This window comes from Lemur catta, chromosome 3 (genome assembly GCF_020740605.2).
Source record: "Lemur catta isolate mLemCat1 chromosome 3, mLemCat1.pri, whole genome shotgun sequence".
Lineage (NCBI taxonomy): Eukaryota > Metazoa > Chordata > Mammalia > Primates > Lemuridae > Lemur > Lemur catta.
In genome coordinates, this window is record NC_059130.1 from 14,560,553 (window position 1) to 14,571,440 (window position 10,888).

A 10,888-nucleotide genomic window follows, 5' to 3' on the forward strand; every position below is an offset into this window, starting at 1 on the left:
TCTGTTTTAGTCTGTTTCTGGTGCTCTAACACTGCAGTCCCCAAACCCTGGGCCACAGAGCAGAGGTGAGCAAGCAAGCGAAGCTTCATTTGTATTTGCAGCCATTCCCCATCACTGGCATCACTGCCTGAGCTCTGCCTCCTCCAGTGGTTTGCCACACTGCCCCCCCCCATCCCCATGAAACTAGTCCCTGGTGCCAAAAAGGCTGGGGACCACTGCTAACAAAATCCCGAGACTGAGTAACTTATAAAGAATAGAAATTTATATTCTTACAGTTCTGGAGGCTGGGAAGTCTAAGATCAAGGCGTAAACAGATTCAGCATCCGGAGAGGGCAGCTCTCCGCACCTCTAGTGTCCTCACATGACAGAAGGTGGAAGGGCAAAAGGGCCTAGCTAGTTCCCTCCAGCCCTTTTATAAGGTATTCATCCCATTTATGACGGCCCCCGCCCTCATGACTTAATCACCTGCTAAAGGACCTACCTGTACTATCACATTGGCAATTAAGTTTCAACTGATAAATTTTGCAGGACATAGTATTCTGCCCCTGCCCTCCAAAATTCATGTCCTTCTTACATGCAAAATACATTTATTCTATCCCAATAGCCCCAAAAGTCTTAACTTATTCCAGCACCAACTCAAAAATGTAAAGTCCAGAGTCTCATCTTAATCAGATCTAGGTGAAACTCAGGATAAAATTCATCCTCAGACAAACTGTTCTCCAGCTGTGTACCTGCAGAATCAAGTTATGCACTTCCCAAACAATGGTGGGACAGGCATAGGACATACAGGGGGAAATAGGAAAGGAGTTACAGGTCCTAACCAAATGTAAAACCCAACAGGGCAAACATTAAATCTTAAGGCTCCAGAACAATCTTTGACTCTATGTCCCACCTTCCAGACACACTGAGATGGGGGTTGGGCCTCAGGCTTTGCTCAGCAGTTCACATGGCAGCTGTCACAGGCTGGACTCTTGTGTCTGTAGCTCTCCCAGGCAGGAGTTGCACACTGGTGGCTCCACAGTTCTCGGGTCTAGAGGCTACCCCACTCACACAGCTCCACTAGGCGCTGCCCTAGTAGGGACTGCAGTAGACCTGCCCCTGTGACAGCTCTCTGCCTGGGACCCAAGGCATCCTTTGAAGTCTGCGTGGAGGTAACCAGGCCTCCGTCACTTTTGTACTCTGTGCACCTGCAGAGAGCACCACATGGACACTGCCAAGGTTTCTCGCTTGTGCCTTCTGGAGTGGCAGCCCGAGTTGTACCTGGGCCTGCTTTGGAGCCACAGCTGGGGCAGTTAAGGAGTGCTGCACCAAAATGTGGGGAACAGAAACTTGAGGCGCTCCCGGGCAGCAAGCCCCAGTGCTCCATGGGTGCACTGGACTTTTCCTTTGAAACCATTCTGCCTTCGAGGCGCTGGCACTCTGGGCCTCTGATGGGAGTGGCAGCCTTGAAGATCTCTGAAATGCCTTCAGGGTCATTCTTCCACTGTCTCGATAAACAGCATCTGGCTTCCTTTCATCCATACTTCAAATGTTCACTTGGCCATACTCTTAGTATTTCTCCCCAGCACACCTTTTTATTCTTTACAGCCTGTCCAGGCCAAGAATTTTCCAAATCTTTTAAGTTCTGCTTCCCTTTGATTATAAATTGCATCTTTAATTCATTTCTCTCTTCTTGCATTTTACTAAAAGCAGTCAAGAAAAGCCATGCCACACCCTTAACATTTTGCTTAGAGATTTCTCCTACTAAATAAATATTCTAGTTCATTGTTTGCAAGTTCTGCTTTCCACATAACACTACAACTAGGACACAATTCAGCCAAGTTTCTTTGCCACTTTATAACAAGGATGGCCTTTCCTCTAGCTTCCAATACCTCCTTCCCCATTTCTGAGACCTCATCAGAATTGTCTTTACAGTCCGTATTTCTATCAGCATTCTGATTACAACCGCTTAAGTAATCTCTAAGAATAAGGCTTTCTCTACAGCTCCCTTTTTCTTCTGAGCCCTTAACCAGAATAGCCCTTTACCATCCAGCCTCTATCCATTATCCAGTTCCAAAGCAACTTCCACATGTTTAAGTCTTTCTTATAGTAGCACTCACTTCTGGTACCAGGTTCTCTCAGTCCATTCCTGCTGCTATAGCAAAATTCCTTAGACTGGGTAATTTATACACAGCACAAATTTATTGCTCACATTTATCAAGGCTGGGAGTCCAAGACACCAGCAGGTTCAATGTCTGATGAGGGCCCAGTCTCTCCTTCCCAGATGGCTACTTATTCCTGTATCCTCCAGATGGGGCAGAGGGGATGAGCTCTGTGTCCTCATGTGGCAGAAGAGATGGCAAAAGGGCCTACCTAGTTCCCTCCAACCCTTTTATATAAGACATTACTGCCATCCATGAGGGCAGAGCCCTCGTGGCCTAGTCACCTCCTAAAGGCCCCTCTTCTTAATACTGTTGCATCGGAGATTAAGTTTCAAAATAAGTTTTGGAGAGGACACAAACATTCATACCATAGCAGAACCTACTTAAGAATATTTTTAGAAAGTAATACCCTTTCTATTTTCTTTTATTAAATGTTGGTGCCACACAATGTTGATATTTATGAAAGCTGGTAAAATGAGTGTATTTAATCCTGTGAGGCTTTATGCATGCATATAAATCCAAATTTAGATAAACTTCACATCGCCTAGAGATTAAAACTTTAATTGTCCTGTTAATCTGGACAATAAAATTCCAGTTTATAAAAAGTTATCTATAATGGCGGGAGAATATCTTGAAGTTAAATATTTGAATGTAAAGTATTTAAATTAACTGTCAACCTTATAGTTTCATAAAATTGATTCTTCAAAATTGGTGTTTTTTTAATTGAGTGGCTACTATATGCCAAGGTCTGTTTTAGATACTTGGGACATATTACTGTAAATCAAAAGATCTCTTCCTTTGTGGAGTTTGCATAAAATTCCAGCAAGACTCTGCCTTCCCTCTCCCCTTTTTCTTTTATCCACAAATCAGCCATTAGGTAAGGCAAAGCAAGCTATTCACGTGGATCTGCAGCCTGTGCATATGGGTGGGATCCACTTAGGAGCTGGGGCTGTGGCCTGGTACAGGGAGTTAGATCCTAAGTGGGGTGCGTAGGGCATGCGTGCAGGGGATGGATAGCAATGGCAGATTGGTTAGGAATAGGAGACTTGATCAATATAAGCAAAAATATTAAGGGTAATGGAAGCTAACTTTCTCATTTTTGGAGAAGGTGTGACAAATTGGAAAGGAAAACACTAGAATGAACTCTGGGTTTGACTAGGTACTGGTGTGAACTCATCAATTTCAACATAGATAAAGAAATGTGAATGTATGTGTGGGTGTACAAACCTCCCTAGCTCTGTCTGCTAAGCGAGCCTTGCAGCAGTGGTACCGCTCTTCTCCCGGTGCAGTGCACACACCTAGCATCCAGGTCTAGGCACTACATTCTCCACTGAAAGGAGCCAGGACTCCTTGGAGAAATGACTGATTCCATGGTGGGGCAGGAAAAGTACAAGATGAGCCAGAAAGCAAGGAAGTACTCAAAAAAGGACACACTATCCAGCTTTAGGAAACTAAAACTGAGCAAATCTGGGAAAATCTGAGCATCAAAATAATAATGACTTCTAACCCATCGAACAAAATAGGAAACTATGCCTCTATACTGACATAAATGAATGAATAAATAAATAGAAGTTTAATGAGAAATGTGATGTGTATACACTTTCAAAGTAGCTTTCCATAAAATATTCCTTAAAAGCAATGAAGGAAAGAGGAGCTTCAAAGTGGAGAAGACTGGCAGACCACCTTAACGAAGTGAAAGAAGCGAACACCAATAATGAGAGAAATCTGAATCCTTTGCCACTTGATAGGTTGCATTGAGAAGAACACAGCACCTCTTCTGTGGTTTTTCTGCCAAAGATGCATAAACTGAATCTAATTATGAGGAAACATCAGACAAATCCAAATTGAAGGACATTTTACAAAATAACTGGCCTATAATCTTGAAAAGTACCAAAGTCAAAGAATGATTGAAGAACTGAATAAGGCTAACACAACTAAATGCTATCCTGAACTTGTTCATTTTACCATATAAAGGACATTACTGGGACAATTGGTGAAATGTGAAAGGGGTCTGAGGATGAGATGGTAGTAACATCTGTTCATTTCCTAATGTTAATGGCTGGACTGTGCTTATATAGAATGCTTATGTGTAGGAAATAAACACGAAAGTATTAGGAGTGATGGGCCATCAAGTCAACAACTCACTCTCAGATGGGTCAGGAAATAATTATTCGTTATATACTTGCTACTTTTTTATTAGTTTGATTATTTCAAAGTTAAAATTTTACTAAATGAGAATCCCAAGACAAAATACGTCAGACTGTGTCTTCTTTAAAGAATTTGTAGAAATCAATTTTGCTCTATTTAGGGACATCTTAGACCAGATAATAAAGGTAAAGCCTTTTGGGTTAGTAAAGGAAAAGAAAACAAAGTCAACAGAAAAATAGTATTTTACATACCTACACGAAACAAAGTATTTCACTGACAAGAAATCCCAACTAAAGTAATATACAGATTGGATGGTTCAAAAGAAAGTGGGGAGTGGGGTGCGGCATGGTGTAACCACTCCAGACTGCTCCCTGGCCATGGGTACCAAACAATGTCTTACCTGCCAAATAACTTCTGAGAAATTTCTAGAGAAATTTGTAAACTGTGAAAGAATGTGAAACAAGAACTGACCTTAGCACTTCTCTGTCACTGGTTAGAGTAATGGTTGGCAAACTATACCTCTCCTGTGGGCCAAATCTAACCAACTGACTGACTGTTTTTGTATGGCTCACAAGCTAGGAATTGTTTTTACATTTTTAAATGGTTGGGAAAAAATCATGACTAATATTTTGTGACACATGAAAATTTTAGGAAATTCAAATTTCAGTATCCATAAATGGAAGTTGTATACACAGCCATACTTGTTTATGTGATCTCTATGCTACTTTCATGCCACCAACCAAATGGCCACAAAACCCAAAATATTTACTATCTGACCCTTTACAGAAAGTTTGCTGACCGCAGGCATAAAGGTTGTGTTAGGTATAAAGGGAAAGACATTAGAAAGCATTTGATTTGCACTCTATTAGGTAAGAATAGGGAGAGCAGAAACAGAGAATGAAAGCATTAGAAAAGAAAGGATATTGAACAAAGAACACTCTAGTCTAGATTATCAGATGCTAAATCCACCTGCATCCTGGCCAGGATTTACTCTGGGATTAGGAAATTTCAACAAACTGATAAAGCAACTAAAAAATTACTTGGGAAGATAATTTTTATTCCAATTTAGAATATGTAATTGAGTAATCCACTTACACTTGCAATTTTAAGTTACAACCAATTTTACATACAGTAATGGAAACTTACATTATGTATTCAAAACATTACACATATACAGTATTAGAACTTTTAGAATAGTGTTTTGTTTTTATTTTGTTTGTATTTCATTTGCCAGACAATTGAAGTACTCCAAAAAGGAAATCAAATGTATTAAATGTATAAATGCATTTTAAAATGTTTAAAGGAGTTCAGGTTTATAAATAGGATATTCAGGTTTCCCTTAGAAGTCATTAATATTTGCTAGGTTTATAAATACAAAAAGATTTATAACCTGAACTTTAAAAAGTTTAAGTAATATTATTTTACTTTAATAAACTGAATATTAATTTTTTAAACTGAAGTAACATCTCCTGCTGCTCCTCAAGCAGCCCTTGAGGACATTTTAAAGTATCCTCTAAATAAAAGGAATTGTCCTGGATTGTGAGCTGGAGGGTCCTGGTCTCTGATCCAGGCCTTTCTCCCTCACGCTGCTGCCCGGTGGCACGTTTCTCCACTACAACCACCAGATGGCGCGTTTTCTCATGTGGTCTGGTTGCCAGAGTCTCTAGCTAACAAAGGCATAATAAAATACAGGTCCACAATCCTTTCTGACACCCCTGTATTTTGAAATTGAAAATTTTCCAGATGTTTAAGAAATAACATGAATAGACAATATATTATGCAATACTTTTGACTCAGTCTTTTGACTGATGCATGCTGTGTGTAAGAAAGCTCGGAGGTTATAAATTAATCTGACCTGGAACAGAGTTAAGCTGACTGATCCCTTTGGAAAACAGTATTAACTATTAGTTATTTGCCCTATTAGTTAACTAACTAAAACATTATTAATCTTTTCCTTTTCCTTTGCCGTTATCGGAGAGAAATACATGTAACAGCAACTAGAGGGTATCACTGGACCCATAGATGCCTTGTATGCTATATAGATGACTTTAATATCAGCCATTTCAGTGACCAGCAATGTTTTAGCCAGGGCTGTGCTGGAAATTGCCAGAAACAGGCTCACTCTGCCTCCCAGCATGCACTTAGGTATCAATGGGTGAGAAGCATCTTGCCTTGTACCTGACACCCTATAGGCACATAATATTTGCTAATTTCCTTCTACAAGCTCAACTGAACAACCACCATGTTCTTGCACTTCCTGCAATACTATGATGGCTCAAATATGAAATTTTACTTCTTCCAGTCTCTTGAACAATGACTGCTCATGGTAAAGGAAGGGCTTCTCAACTTAGGCTTCACATCTTGGTAATAATAATAATTGTCCTTTTTTAAAAAAAAACAATGCATTATAGTTTTCAAAATGATTTCACATAAATTAGCTCATTTGATCCATATCCTCAAAAGACAGGTGGGATTATCCTCATTTTATAAAGGGGGAAAGAAGAAAGAAAGGAGAAGTCCAAAAAGACATTTCTGCAACTTCCATCCACTCCCTACAGGGTTGTGTGTTTTGTTGTTGTTGTTTGTTTGTTTGTTTGTTTTTTGAGACAGAGTCTCACTCTGTCACCCTGGCTAGAGTGCAGTGTCATCATCATCATCACAGCTCACTGCAACCTCAAACTTCTGGGCTCAAGCGATCCTTCTGCCTCAGCCTCCCAAGTGGCTGGGACTACAGGTGCACACCACCATGCCCCACTAATTTTTCTATTTTTAGTAGAGACAGGGTTTTGCTCTTGCTCAGGCTGGTCTTGAACTCTTGGGCTCAAGCAATCCTCCTGCCTCAGCCTCCCCGAGTGCTAGGATTACAGGCATGAGCCACCACATCCCGCCCTGGGTTGTGCTTTTCTGAAAATTTCCTGGCAAGTTGGGGAAGTGAGCTCTCTCCAGCTGTGCTCCTGTTCCTTCACACTTGGGATTCTTTTTCCTTCTAGATTCTAAATGGAGTACAGTTCGAGCAGTTTTTGCCAGCTAAAGTGAGGACTCTCTGGTACTCAAAATTGATGCCAATTTAAGTAGCTCTTATTTAGAATTCTTGAGCTGGTCACAGTTTGGATACACCACACTTCATTCAGGACAGATTTCCACACAAGCTCAGGTGATTCTTATAACAAAGACTTGTTACCTTTCGATATTAAGTTTGAACAAGCAAGAAAAACCTGAAACAACCTACATACTCATCAACAGGTAACTGGATAAATAATAGAATACTATTTATGAACTATTGCTATCATGGAACAAGATATATTACTTTCAAAATAATTATGTTTAGTGAAAGACAAAAAAGAATACATATTGCATGACTCCATTTATGTAAAATTATAGAAAATGCAAACTAATTTACAGTAATGGAAAACTTATCAGTGGTTAACTTGGAATGGCAAAGGAGCACAGTGAGGGGTAGGAGGGAGAAATACAAGGGTGTAGAAGGAAATTCTTGGAGGGGATGGATATGTTCATTATCTTGGTTGTGGTGATGATGTTATAGGTGTTTACATATGTCAAAATAAACCAAACTGTACACTTTAAACACATGCAGCTTATTGTGTATAAATTACAACTCAATAAAAGCAGGGCATTGATTACAAAAATTTTGAAAACACAGAAAAGTGTAAAGAAGGAAATGAAAATAGCCTATGTTTTCACCATCCAGAAATAAAACATACTAAGATTTTGGTGTATTTCCTTCCAGTCTCTTTTCTACACATACAAATACACCTACACGCTGAGAAACAATTGTACACTCTATTATATTATTATAACCATTTTCCCATGTTACTAAAAAGTCATCTAATATTAAACACAAATATGAATAGCTTCACTATATTCTATCCTATGCGTGCCCCATTCAGTTAGCCACTTTCTTATTAGCTATTTCTCAAATTAGGTTGGTCCCAACTTTACACTATTGAAAATACCACTGCCTGGAACATTAGCATATGTATATCTTTGACTAAGTCTCTGATTATTCCCTTAAGATCTATTACTAGAAGTGGAATTATCGACCCAAAACTTTCCCTGTTTTGAATGTAGCTGAAACAATGTAGGGTGTCTAAAGGTCTAAAATGTTTTCCCCCAGGTGATAGAGCTTGTGGTAGGTCAGTCTTAGAACTTCACCAAACTGTGGCCACTAAAACTAGATGTCATTTGTGTGTTGGGTTGTGTGGGATTTGCTGCTTTTATCTAAGAAGTCTCTCAGCATTGGTCCTTTGCCTACAAATTCCTTAGTTTTTCCTATCAGCTTGGCCCAGCCCTGCGTGGATGAAATGCTAATATAGAGAGTGTATTATGGGATATAAGAGGGAGCAGTAGCAAAGAAACAGGAAGATAGGTAGGAGGAAATAGCAATATGGTGGCTTTGGATCTGTTCGTTAATTTATAACAAAGTCTTTTTAAGCACCTACTAGGTTGGAGCCCAGAAGTCACATGAGGAGTTGTATTACAGGGACCTTTTGAGAATTCAGCCTGAGGTGTAATGCAGCCAAGATATAGCACTGGAGAGACAAAGATGAATAAAATGCCTTTTAAGGAGTTCACAGCATAGCATAAGGTAACTGTAAGAGGTAATTATTAATTACCTGTAAAATGTCAATGAGCATCTCAAACTTGATATGTCCAAAACAGAAATCTTAATCTTCTCCCTAAACCTGTTTTTCTTACTCCCAGGCTTCCTTATTTGTTCAAGTAATTCAACCATGCGCCAGCTGCTCAAGCCAAAAATCTAGGACTCATCCTTTATTCCCCCCTATCTGGCTAACAGGATTGCAACCTACCAGTAAATCCTGTCAACTCTACCTATACAATATAGAAATGTCATATCAACCCAACACTCCACCTTGGTACAACCAGCATCATCCTAACTTGTCTCCTAACTTGTCTACTCTTATCCACTCTTGTATCTCTCCGATCCATTCTTCAAAAGCAGCCAGCTTGATCTTTCAAACATCGTATCTTGACATCTGCCTGGTTAACACACTCTAATGGTTTTCCATTTCATTTAGAATAAAATTCAAACTCCTTTCCACTCCCTCAAAGACCCTGCATTTTTCTGGCCTCTGCATTATCTGGCTCTCATCAACTACTATTCTTCCCTGGCTCACTTAATTCCAGCCATACTGACCTCAGGGCCTTTGTACTTGGCTGATCCCTTTACCCCTGTGCCTTCCCTGGAACTTTGCAGATTCTCCCTTACTTCGTTGAGAACTCATCCAAAATTGCACCCTCAGGCCTGCCTTCAGTGGGGCAGCCTAACTAATATAGTCACACTCCCTGCCTTGCCCTCACCCTCCACTCCCTGCCACCTTCTAATCCCTTACATTTCTTTTTGCTTTTTCAGACAGTATCTCTCCTTTTACCATAACTTAAGTCAGGCTCCTCTGAGTCTTCTGCCTGACTAGGCTGGATCTTGGGCTTCCCTCTCTGTCCTTGATGAATCCAGTTTGTGCAAGAATCCTGCTAAATCAGTTTAGCAATAATCCCCCACCCTTGCTCTCATGGTCTGTTTTCTGTTGTTATAACAGAATACCAAAGACTGGGTCATTTATTTTTAAAAAAAGAAATTTATTTCTTACAGTTCTGGAGGCTGGGAAGTCTAAGGTGGAGGGGCTGCATCTAGTGAGACCCCTCCTACTGTGTTCGTCATAACATAGGAAAGGGCACCACCTGCTGAGATAAGAAGAACAACAGTTCAGATCTCTCTTCCTATAAAGTGTCATCGTAGGGGCCCCACCCTGATGATCTTCTCTAATACTAATTACCTCCCAAAGACGCTGCCTCCAAATACCATCAACACAGGAATTTGGGATTAAGTTTCCCACACGTGAAATTGGGGGGACACATTCAAACCACTTGGTATCTGACCACCCTTGATATTTCAGCACCGTGGCCTGCTTTCAGCAATAATCCTATTAAGTCACTTGAGCCAAAAACCCCTTCTACTTGATGTTTCTCTTAGTAATTTTCCATCCACTGACCCTCACCCTGCTCTTTGGTAATAACCTCCACTTGTCCTTGCTAGAGTTGGAGTGGCGCCCCATCTCTCTTCCCCACTGCAATAGCTGGTTGGAGTGGTCCCTTATACCTATCACCATGGGCCCCCTCAAATAACGTCTGCCTTACCGTCTTTAACAAGTGTCATGAATAATTTTTTCTTTAACGCTTTTTTAGCACTTATTTCTCTAGTATTACATTTGTTTGTTGTTTGGCCCACTAGGCACTATGTTATGTATCATGAGTGCAGAAACTCGACTTGTTCCCTACTGTGTCCCACTACTTGGAGCATAGGCGACCTTTATAAAATGTTTGTTGAATGAATGATTAGCACTTGTCACTACCGTTAACTCTGTGAAGACTGGGAACCTGTCTATTTTGTTCACTACTATACCCCTAAGCCATTTATAAGGTGATAAGAACAAAGCAATGTTAGAGGAAGGAGGGCGTGACTAAACTGACTGAAAGAGCTAAGGGAAGCCTCACAGATGAAAATGACAACCAAATCGGGAACTGAAAGGAAGGGTGGAACCTAAAAAGACCAAGAAGGGAAG